Here is a 12,233-nt window from a genome sequence, read left to right as displayed (position 1 = left end):
CCCGTGGTTATGTTTGTCACTCGACCCCTTAAGTAAATTGCAAACAAATCCACACAATCCAATTTACGAGTAGAGAAAACACAGTCGTATGCTGTAGAAGGACAGTCGTGAAACAGGAGAATGCATGAGACGTGTAGCGAAGGACAGCAGATAATATAACCTACAGGAAATAATGGTGTAAACCAACAAATGGTCTGGACGGGGATTAGTCAGCTCAGACAGGAATTAGTGTACTCGGCCAGACCCTGACACTTGTTAGTAAACAAGAGCGAAGAAGCCACCTGACACGTAAATGCAGAAACAGCAAAAACATTGCGCTCGCCGTGCTGCCTGAGTGAGGGCAACACAAAATGACAGCGGCTACAAAATGGAGGCTGTGCACGAACGAATTCGCAATTTACAGAACCTCAGGATGGGTAAGTCCGTTGCTGTCACAAAGCAAAAAGAGGACAAGCAAACCGGAGCACCACTGAACATTGAGCGGATGGTCCAGGCCTATCTCGATGACACAACAGAGGTGTTCATGGGGCAAAGCCCATTGGTGTATTGGTATAGGAAAAGAAACGACTGACCGGTGCTCAGCAGGCTGGTGATAAAGTATCTGGCTTGCCCTGCTGCATGTGTCTCTTCAGAGCGTGTTTTCAGTGCTGCTGGTGCCATTGTAACTGTGAAAAAGACCAGTCTCTCGCCCAAAAGCGTGGAGAGGTTAACCATGATCAAAATGAATCAGCACTTCATACCACCAGACTACAAAATACGTGAATCATGCCTGGACGAGGAGAGCGAGTCGGAAGACATAACTACTGGGTTACATGACCTACTTCTGTCAGAAGAACCACCAGGGTTTGAGGACGAGCTCCTCTTCCCTGACAACAAGACTTTTAATTTGTTACATTCTCCCTTCCTTTATTTGTGTGTATCTGTCTTTCTTGTTCAAACTTCAAAACCAACCTATTGGAGTTGCACATCTGTGAGCAAAAGGGACTAACAATACTGGTTTTGTTTTGATTACAGAGGAAAACGCAAATGTGGACCCAGTGGCTACAGCTATTCTATCACAGCTTTATTCAAAAGAATACCTTAACTAAAGAGTGGCCAACAGGGCAAGCTTAGATACACACAGTTTAATAGTAGTAGCACAGAGAGTCATAGGGCAGAGGCAGTTTGAAGGAACTGAAAGTCAGGGGTGGCATTGGATACCCAAAATTTGGAAAACCAATTGAAGACCAAAGAAGGTTTTGCTAACATTAAATTAGGAAGGAGGCTTAATAGGTTGGAACAAATAAGGTGCATTAAAAAGTTAGGGAAATATAATTGTTAATGATATAAGCACTGTAGGACTTACTGGGGCCAGCAGCAGGATCTTCTGTAGAGAAGCGCTCCTCTTGTGGTTGTCCCGCCGACTCGGACCCCGTCTTATTGCTCCTGGGTGGTGCTGATCATGTAAGAAATATTAAAGAAAGAGAAACATTGAGTGCTGTAAAACAGGACATCATTCAAAAAATCCTCTCAAACATTTTAGGAAACAACAATTCCAATATGATTGACTTCGAAGTTTAAATGACTACTGGCTTGCAGGATTCACGGACCGTCTACTTATAGAATACTAATCAAATGTTCCATAAACATTCTGATTGCAGAACGCACTAACAAAGCCAGTACCACCTGACCTACACCACCTATTCCAGAATCCAGACGGGCCAATTGTTCAGTAAGACGGCATTTCCATTTTATTTTTGCCCGCAAACATGCATAGATGAGATGGAGGACACATGCATACATTTGTGCATACACGGAATTGTTGGTTGCTTGCGTCATATGAACTGCTACTGACTGACGTGACCATGGTATTGCTGCTAAGCCTACCACTCAGTAAACAAACTTCAAACCGGTTATATGGAGGGGTAGGATGAATAAGAACTAACTAAGCATTTAGTGGCAAAGGAGGCGTCATGCAGACCGTTAAAAAAATATGAACTAATACTATCCATCCACCACTATTTCACTAAAGTACAATGTAAGGACTAGACTCTAGCAATAGTATTAACTAACTTCAGTTCTCTAAAAACTCTAACATCAATAATCACCAGCCCAAGCTAGCGCAACGTTACAAACCAGTAAGAGAAGTGGCGAGCAGCACCTGTGTCACACAATAACAGAAGTTTTTGAGACGGAATTGATCTGCAATGTAACTAAGCGAACCAGTAATCGTGTTACTTATTCGTCCAAGAATTATACACAATACTTATACTACCAGATTATATATTAAATTATTAATATTAATAGCTACTCACCAAGCCCCACGACCTCGACACCTAGCAGCTCTAACAGGTCCTGCTCCCTGTCAAGAATGTCTGCCCACCGGTGGGCCAGCTGCTGGTGGGTGCGCCGGATATCCGAGCGACAGTAGACTGCCCGGCGCACCTTCACCCACCGGCGGTAACCCTCCTCTGGGAGCTAACCAGAGCCTAGCCTGTCGCCTGCTGCCAAGGTCAAGGGGAGGTGGCGCTGGATAAAAAAACCAAGGGCGGCCACCTCCGCCTTCACCCCTGAAGGTCGCATTCTGCCACAAAGCAGCCGGCTCTTGGACGCAGGCACCTTGCCCTTCGAGCAGGTTCTGCTGCTCCCCTTTGCCATGGTTCAGGGGTGGAGGTGGAGGTGGAAAAGAAAAGTTAGAGGGAAGAAGTATGAGCTTAAATAAAGAAGTAAAATAAAACAGTAGAATAGTTAAAAAAAGGTGGAAAAGTAGAAATAAAATGCAAAATATAAACTTAGGGACAGAGAGAGATAGATGATAAGTAAAAAAGTGAGAAAAACTGTGAAAATAGGTAAAGATTGCAAAGATAAAAGGTGGATAGAAAACTAGGCCCAGAACCATAGCATAGAGTGTGAAAAACAAGATGGCTACGCCCATTGCAACCACGTGGGTATGTTCGCGCGCGATTTTACAGGAATAAGCACTTTGTCAGCGTGAACAAGTAGTTGTGCTCCCGAACAAGACGTGCACCACGCGAACACGTTATACGCGACCCGGAAGAGGAAATAGGGGACGCGAGCGGGCGGGACAATTGAAAAAATAAGATGGCCGCGCCCATAGCCCACCACATGGGTAAGGTCGCATGCTACAATCCTTCAAACACGCAGACAGCACCCCGAACACGCACTACGCGGTCCCGAGCAAGAAAAACGGCTTGAGAATGGGTCCAGCAAGCTACTACGCACGCTCGCGAAGCTACGCGAAGCTTGCGCAGTGAGCGAACGTCTTCGCGTAGCTTCGCGTAGCTTCGCGTACCGCGACTACGCGTTCTACGCCCAGGGTTAATTAATTCCCCAACTTAAGGGCATGTTTGCAAACATATCACCTCAAGCCCCACCCCCTACCTTCACCACTATGCAAATGCACCTAGTAGCGCGTTCTAAGTTGGGGGATTACGTCCCCTTGCATACTGGGTTTCTCAGGGGGCCAACTAGCCCACCAGGAACCTCCAGTATGCGCCAGGGGGCTGCGTTGCAGAGAGGAGTAAGAAGGGGCATGGCCTCATTACACCTCTCTGCAATGCAGCCCCCTGGCATGTTTCCAGAGGGGGAACTAAATCCTCTTGAATACTGGGGGTCCCTGGGGGCCAACTAGCCCACTGAGAACCTCCAGTATGTGCCAGGGGGCTGTGTTGCAGAGAGGTGTAAAAAGGGGTGAGGCCTCATTACCTCTCTGCAACACATTTGGCCACAAAATGACTTCCCTTCAGTGGGCAATGTCAGATTAATTTTATTTAGTGAGGTTGTCCTGCTATCCCTTGCGCACCATTTTCGATTGCGCTGAGGTCCAATCCAGGGGCCAGCCCCTGGTGGCTACCGCTGCCCGTCTTTCGGCATTCGCCAGCATCAAACGTGGTCCTATTTTGGTTAGAGTTCGGCACGCTTTCGTTGGGGGTGCCTCACTCGCGCCAGGACCCGGACGTATTATGTTCCCCAAGACCTCTCCTCACAGAGAGAAATCAGCTGCACACATCGTAGGTAGGATATCACCATTTATTTCACCATTCACAAATACTTCACAGTCCTTACGCATTTCAACCGCATCAGCCTTCTTCAGAGGAGGAGCTTGACACATCCAATGGCCTTCCGAAAACACTTGGAACCAGTCATTTGCTCACAATAATTACCCTCAGGTGGGTGCCCTGTTGAGATTCAGTATCAAGCATTCTGGTCCATGTAGTACGTCTTTGGCCACAAAATTACTTCTCTTCAGTGGGGGATGTCAGATTAATTTTATTTAGTGAGGTTGTCCTGCGATCCCTTGCTCACCATTTTCGAGTTTGCTGTTTATATATATATATCCACACCAAGTGCTCACATCAAATGAAAGCAAGCAGGACACAGCTCCAGGTACAGACACAGTATTTATTGAGCATAATCACAGCACAGTCCTTGCTGTTCGTGAAACGCTTGGGCAGATGCGTTTCTAGCCGGAATGGGCATCATAAGTGCCGGTCTCACAGGCTGGTTGATTTCTCCTGGGCTTGAATCAGGGACCACTCCCTACGAAGCAGTCTCTTGACTCCTCCTCCTTAATGCAGGCGTGTATTAAGTGCTTTTGACTCTTGGTGATATATATATGGCAATGGCCAGTAGTGATAGTTAGGACCTTGTTTCTATTCAAAAAGATTTTTTCTTTTCCGGATAACTTTGGCGCAGGTTGACGAATCTTAGCGAAATTTTCAAAGCTTATGGCCCGCTCCGGTCCGTACCTATCTTGAAAGTTTTGGGGTGCTTTCTCCATGTAAATTCCCATGGGAAACTTTAGACATGGCTACACCAAATTTGGCAGAAAGGTAGCCCTTGTTTCCGAACTAACTCTTTTTGTAAAATAGTGTAAATCCGGTCAGTAGTTCCTGGAAAATTCAAGAAAATTAGGTGAAAATATCAATTTCCCATAGGAAACTTTAGGCACAGCTACAGTTCAAGCTACTGAATGGGATTACACCAACGTTGGCGAAAAAGGTAGTGCTTGGTTCAGAAAGCACAATTTTTCTTAAATTGTGTAAATCCGTTCAACAGTTGCTGAGAAATCAAAAAATAAAAGTTTCGATATATAAAGGCACGGAGGATCCGCGCACCCTGCCGATCATGAGCACTTCAAACCAGGAAGTGTTGGCAGCCATCTTGTGCCTCGGTAGAACCGCGGCATAATAAAGCAGTAAAACAAACATGAAAAACAAGAAAAGGGGGCAGGGTAGAAACACCCTGACCCCCTAGGCCTGCTCAGGGGGTCCCACAGGGACCCCCAGGGCCAAAAAAGCATTTCTTTAAAAAACAATTCAGTGAAATGAGCCAGGGCCCGCTAATCACGCTGACATTTTTTTTAAAACTGAAGAGCGGGCTCCTGCTCTTCATTTAATTGAGGCCCGCTGGTGGGCCAGGTCCTGGGAGCAGTGAACAAAATGTGTAGGGGGCCTCAATCCCCCGCACACTGCCATGGGGACTGCCAAACCCCTGGGGCTAATTGTGAAATGTGTGGTTAGGCGGAGATCAAAGGCACCCCCAAGGACCGGAGACCGCCACCCCCAGGGCTTTCATTAATCATTTTGTGGGGGGCACATGGCCCCCCACTGCCCTGGGGACCGCCACCCCAGTGGCTATTTTTTTAAAGTAAAATATCTGTGTCGGGAGTTTACCCGCCCACACGCCCTGGGGACTGACACCTCCCCGGGGCACTAATATTTAGATGTGGGGGTCCTTAGCAGAGCCCCAGGGACCACCATCCCCGGGACTTTGTCAATGTTGAGTGGGGGCCGCGTAGCCCCACTCCTTGAGCCAGTGATGGCCCCGTGGACCAACACCCACGAGGGCCGGCTCCTGCGGTGTGCCAGGGTTCCCACCCCGGGACACTGCTGTTTACAATGACAGGGCGGGCAGTTGTAGTTATTGGTGTTGGAGTGTCTATGGTTTGAAAAATAGCAGTCTATAATTTGGAGTGGCTGTAAGAAAGGTTATATTTGGGAGTGAGAAAATGCCTCAATTAATCACATGGATGATATCATAAGTGATCTCATTTGAGATTTCATCAGTGATGTCATCAGTGACCCCTGACCCTGCTTGCAGGCCAGATCACCCCCTACCGCCGAAGAGCTCCACCTGTTCACCACCCGCTGCTGCAACCGCCTGCTGCTCCCTCGAGCGCGAGTTTGCGCCAGTTTTCCCATGTGCCCCACTAGCACCGCTGTGCCTGGTAGTTGTTCTTTTTTCTATAATCCATCCTTGGATTCCTTCTTTGTATTCTGCACTCTTTTTTTTTACCGCCTTTGCACTCTCTTGCCCGCATCTCCCCTCCACCCCCCCCCATTCCTACTCCTGGTTCCCGTTTCCCGCCGCTGCCCCTGTGGCCCCCTCACCGCCTGGTCCCGCCTCCCAGCTGCTCCTCCATCCCTCCTCGCCTTTATATGGCAACCGCTGCGCAGCTGCGCCGCTGGCGCGCCAAAGGAACTCCCGTCTGCGCCCGTCCGTGCCAGGACCGCGCCCAGCGCCAGAACCCCTGGACCCCACGAACACCACAACACCAGACTCCACTACGATACCAGCACCCTCCACGCACTCAATGCCGGCCGAAATGACACCTGCTTCCAGGCTGCCCTGAAACGGACTCACGGACCATTTTCCTGCCACACCTGCAGCTTCACCTGCGACAGAACCACCAAACCTCCAAGGACAGGACCCAACCACCTTCGCTGCATACTCCTCAACACCCACTCCTCACGCAAACACACAGTCAAGCTCTGGGATCTGCTTGACACCTCCGCGCCAGAATTGGCCGTTCTGACCGAGACCAGGTGGAATAATTCCTCGGCGCCCGACATCACCATAGCCATCCTGGACGGCTACAAGATCACCCGCAGGGATCGCGCCAACGGAATCGGAGGAGGAATAGCCATTGTCCACAAGTCGACCCTCAAAGTCACCACCCATGCAGACGACACCCTCAACACCGCCGAACACCTGCACTTCCGAATTCACACGGACCCCAACACCACCCTCAGAGGAACACTGATCTACAGACCACCCGGACCCCGGGCTCAGTTCAGCGACTCCATCGCTGACCTCACCAGCACCCACGCACTCGCCTCCACGGACTACATCCTTCTCGGGACCTAATATTTCACCTTGAGAACAACAATGACACCAACTCCGCCACCCTGATCAACAACCTCGCCAACTTCTGACTCAGACAACTCGTCACCGCACCGACCCACGCCGCTGGCCATACACTGGACCCGATTTTTTCTACGGGCATCCACGTCACCTTCGACCACACCACCGAACTCCACTGGACAGACCACCGATGCATCCATTTCACCTTCAACAAACCAACCACGCACCACCGCACTCAACAGATGCCTCGCCGTTGCTGGAGCAAAGTCACCGAAGACCAGCTGACCACCAGCCTTCCCAAGAAACCACCCTCTGACCCCACCGACCAAGATGCAGAGGCCCACAACCTCAGACAGTGGATCGACGACTGTGCCAACACCCTCGCCCCACTCAAGAATCCCTCCAACAACCACGCCAGCAGGAGAGCCACCTGGCTCACCGACGAGCTGCAGACCTCCAAACGCGCCTGCCGGAAACTGGAGAAGATATGGCTCCACGAACGCACTCCGGACAACCACGCAGCCCACAAAGACGCCACTCGTAGACATCACCGCCTCACCAGAATCGCCTCCTTCAAAGACTGCCTGGATAACAACGCACACGACAGCAAAGAGCTCTACAGCATCGTAAAGGAACTCTCCAACCCCAGCGCCAAAGCCAACGACATAGCTTCCTCACAAGAACTCTGCGACTCGCTGGCCACCTTCTTCCACAGCAAGATCGCTGACATCCATGACAGCTTCAACACCACGACCGCCCCGACTACGCTTGACAACACCTCGCCTGTGAACACCACTAGCACCAACCACCTGTCCTCCTGGTCTAACGTCAACGACGACGAGACACGCACGATCATGAACTCCATCCACTCAGGGTCCCTGACAGACCCGTGCCCACATCACATATTCAACAAAGCAGACGCTGCCATCGCACCCCAACTACGGAAGGTCATCAACATCTCCTTCGAAACAGCAACATTCCCGAAATCTGGAAACATGCCGAAATCAACGCCCTCCTCAAGAGGCCCAAGGTGGACCCCAAGGACCTCAAGAACTTCCAGCCATTCTCTCTGCTCCCGTTCCCGGCGAAGGTCATCGAGAAAATTGTCAACATACAACTGGCCCGCCACCTGAAAGACAACAACATCCTGGACCCGTCTCAGTCCGGGTTCAGACGTAACCACAGCACCAAGACCGCCCTCTTCGCCGCCACAGACGACATAAGACGCCAACTAGACAACGTCGAAACATCAGCCCTTACCCTCCTGAACCTGTCAGCCGCCTTCGACATGGTCTGCCATCGCACTCTAAAGACACGCCTCCTAGAGGCTGGAATCCAAGAGAAGGCCCTCGACTGGACCACGTCCTTCCTCTCCGGCAGAACCCAGAGCGTCTGCCTCCCGCCATTCCGATCCGAGGCCACAGACATCATCTGCGGTGTTCCCCAGTGCTCATCCCTCAGCCCAATGCTGTTCAACGTCTACATGGCCCCCCTCTCACAAGTGGCCTGCCAACACGACCTCAACATCATCTCCTATGCCGACGACACCCAGCTCATCCTCTCCCTCACCAAGGACCCACACTCCGCCACTTCATGAGGGAATGAAGGCCGTCGCAGACTGGATGAAGAACAGCCGTCTGAAGCTGAACTCAGACAAGACAGAGGTACTCTTCCTCGACCCACCCCCTCAGCCTTGTGGCCGACCACACTGGGTACAGCACCGACACCCACTGACCATGCACGCAACCTAGGATTCATCCTCGACTCCTCCCTCTCCATATTTAAACAGGTCAATGCCATCTCCTCCTCCTGCTACAACACCCTCCACATGCTTCGCAGGATCTACAAGTGGATCCCGACCAACGCAAGAAGAGCGGTGACACAGGTCTTTGTCAGCAGCAGACTGGACTACGGCAATGCACTCTATGCCAGAATTCCAGCCGAACATCTATGACGACTACAACGCATCCAAAATGCCTCTGCCTGACTGATCGTCAACGTCCCTCGCCGCAGCCACATCACGCCCCCACCTGAGAGACCTACACTGGCTCCCCGACAAGAGGATCACCTTCAAACTCCTCACCAACACACAAAATGGACTCCACAACGCCGGACCAGCCTACCTGAACAGCAGACTCAGCTTCTACACCCATACCCGCCAGCTCCGCTCCACCAGTCTCACCCTCGCAGCTGTCCCATAATCCAACGTACTACCTCCAGCGACAGATCCTTCTCTTACCTCGCCACCAAGACCTGGATCCCCCTCCCTACCCACCTACGGCAGACCCAAGACCTACTCATCTTCAGAAGACTCCTCCAGACCTGGCTCTTCCAGCAGTAGAATCCTCCCCCCCATCAGCGCCTTGAGACCCTCACGGGTAAGTAGCGCCCTTTAAAAGTATTCTGATTGATTGATTGATTGACTGACCATGTCTTGAGTGATGTAATATGTGATGTCTTCAGCAATGCATTGTGGGGCGCGAGTTATAGTTTGCTGAACTAACTATAATGGGGGAATTTCACGGGTTTCGTAGGCGTGAAATGTCCAACTAACTATAATGCCCCCAAAACCTATGTTTTTTTCAGTGAATTTCTAAGGTTTTTGAAATGCTAATTTCTAACTATAACGTGCCTGAAACCTATGATTTTTTCAGGGAATATATATATATATATATATATATATATATATATATACATCCAACTCACTTCGTCCGACGCCAACACGTCTCAGCCCCAATCTCCGGACTTTTACAAGGACGAACAAGCCAAACCCAGGTATAGTGCTTCATTCCATAGAAAAGAATAACACCCAGCAAGTCCGCATGATGCGTTTCGCCTCTAGCTGGAGGCTTGATCACATGATGTGCTGCTGCAAGTGAAGAGGGTACTTATAGAGCTGGAAACAGAGGGTGGCGCTTCCGATGTATACAGCCTACCCATTCAACCCTTTGTTTGCGTGTGATCTACGGTGGCTAGCTAATCTGTTGTCCCTCACACAATTGTTGACATAGTGTCATAATTCAGTAACAATATGACAATATTAACAACCACCAGAGCAGAACTGTGCAAATTACGCAATACGTAAATTAAATTAGACATACTACATACATTGTAACACAATATCTTATACAAGAGGAATTTTTTTTTTGTTAAAAACTTATTGTTTACAATGAATGACACAGTGTCTCAATTGATAAAAAGCCTCCAACTGGCTACAAGGCCTAGCAGCAAATAATTATGCAAACTAAGCAATATGAATAAAGTTCATTTAAAACCTCATTATTTTTAGGTAAAAAATCCCTTCATCCATGTAGTACAGTTAAAAAATTATTATTTACAATATATATCTATCAAGAGAACTCTGTTAACTGGAAATCCTGTCTTCCACAATGAATGACACGGACCCAGTTCTGTGCTTAAGGTATTTTTATTTCCCCGTCGCCATTGCGCGTTTCGGCTCTGTGGAGCCTTGATCACATGACATGGGTACTGAAGTGAGTGCTGAATTTAGAGTGAACAGTGCTCGCATTCAAGGATACCACATGATGATAGACATAAAAAACATCTCTTTTGTTACTGTCTATTCACTTCGCAGTGCATAAATCGACTTTGCCATAAAACACAATATCATGTTTAAAAATAGCAGCAGAATAACAAACTTCAATATAATATCGGTAAAATACCAATACTGTTTCTAATGTCAGGACACATCCTGTATCTCTGTGTTATAATGCAAATGTAGTGTTTCTCATGTATCCTGAACAATCATTAACTTAATGTGATACTATATAAAGTGCAATGTGCTAAACAAATAAATAAATAGATACACTTTAGAATATTCATTAATTAGGTTTCCGACTTAATACATTTCTTTGAAGATGTGTCTTTGTACAGTTTCTTTTTGTGGATAATTTATACATGACACATGACCAATTAACAGATATACAGATATTAAATACAATTGAGGGATCTACTGAACTTTGTGTGTAGTGCAAATAGAATTAACATAAATCCACCGAATTCCCATAGGTTATTATTCTCACACCTATAGGCCTTAGGATATCTTCATGTAAATCCTAATCAGATCATATATACATGCCTATACACGTCATTCTGCATATGAAAACATGTGTAGATATATAAATACATAAATATATAAATACACATAAATATATACCATAACGAAGATACAAAATTAAAGCTTTCCATTAATCAATATAAGTAAAATACTGAAATTTTAATTGGCTAAAATCCAAAATATGTGAATGTCTGAAAAACTATTAATTTCATGTCGATTTCCCATATTTATTGCAGAATTCATATTGTTCTAATTGTGGTTATTCCTCAATATTTGCTAATAGTAACTTACTTCATATTTAACTCAAGAATGTATGTAAATCATCAGTTGGGACCTTAAAATCGAGTTGGAGGATATATCTTGCCCCCCAACTTTCAAGGTTTGTTAATTCTATCACCTCCTCGTCTACTTGGTGGGACAGTATCTATTATATAATATTTAAGATCTGTATTGTTGGAATTATGTTTGTTTTTAAAGTGACGCGCCACTGGGTAAGTGTTGTCTTTTTTCGTTATGGCACCCAAATGTTGGAGAATGCGTTTGTGTACCTGCATGACTATGCGCCCTATGTACTGTAAACTACATGGGCACAACAAAACATATACAGCAAATTCTGTCCTGCAGGTAAGGAGTTTTGTGATTTTATGCTCCCTGTCACTGAACAGTGTCATGTAAGTATTTTTGTTAATTCCATGCCTGCAAGCCTTGCACGTTTTGTATTTGTAGAAACCTTTCCTCATATGAAGCCAGCTCCCACTCAATCACTTCTGAACTTGTTCTCACTATTTTATCACGTTTTGAGGGGGCTTGGCTATATGTGATAGATACTTTTGGAGGAAGCAAGGGACCTATTATTGGGTCACAAAGTACCATGGCCCAATTTTTCTGTATGATTTTTTGTATTGTTTTATGTTGGTTGTTATATTTCATAATCATATGGAAAGTGTTATCTCCCTGTTTGTTACTTTCTCCCTGCTTTTCCTTAAAGGCTTCAGTTCTACTGAGGTTC

This window comes from Lissotriton vulgaris, chromosome 3_1, assembly GCF_964263255.1.
Source record: "Lissotriton vulgaris chromosome 3_1, aLisVul1.2, whole genome shotgun sequence".
Lineage (NCBI taxonomy): Eukaryota > Metazoa > Chordata > Amphibia > Caudata > Salamandridae > Lissotriton > Lissotriton vulgaris.
Note: the sequence above shows the minus strand (reverse complement) of the source record.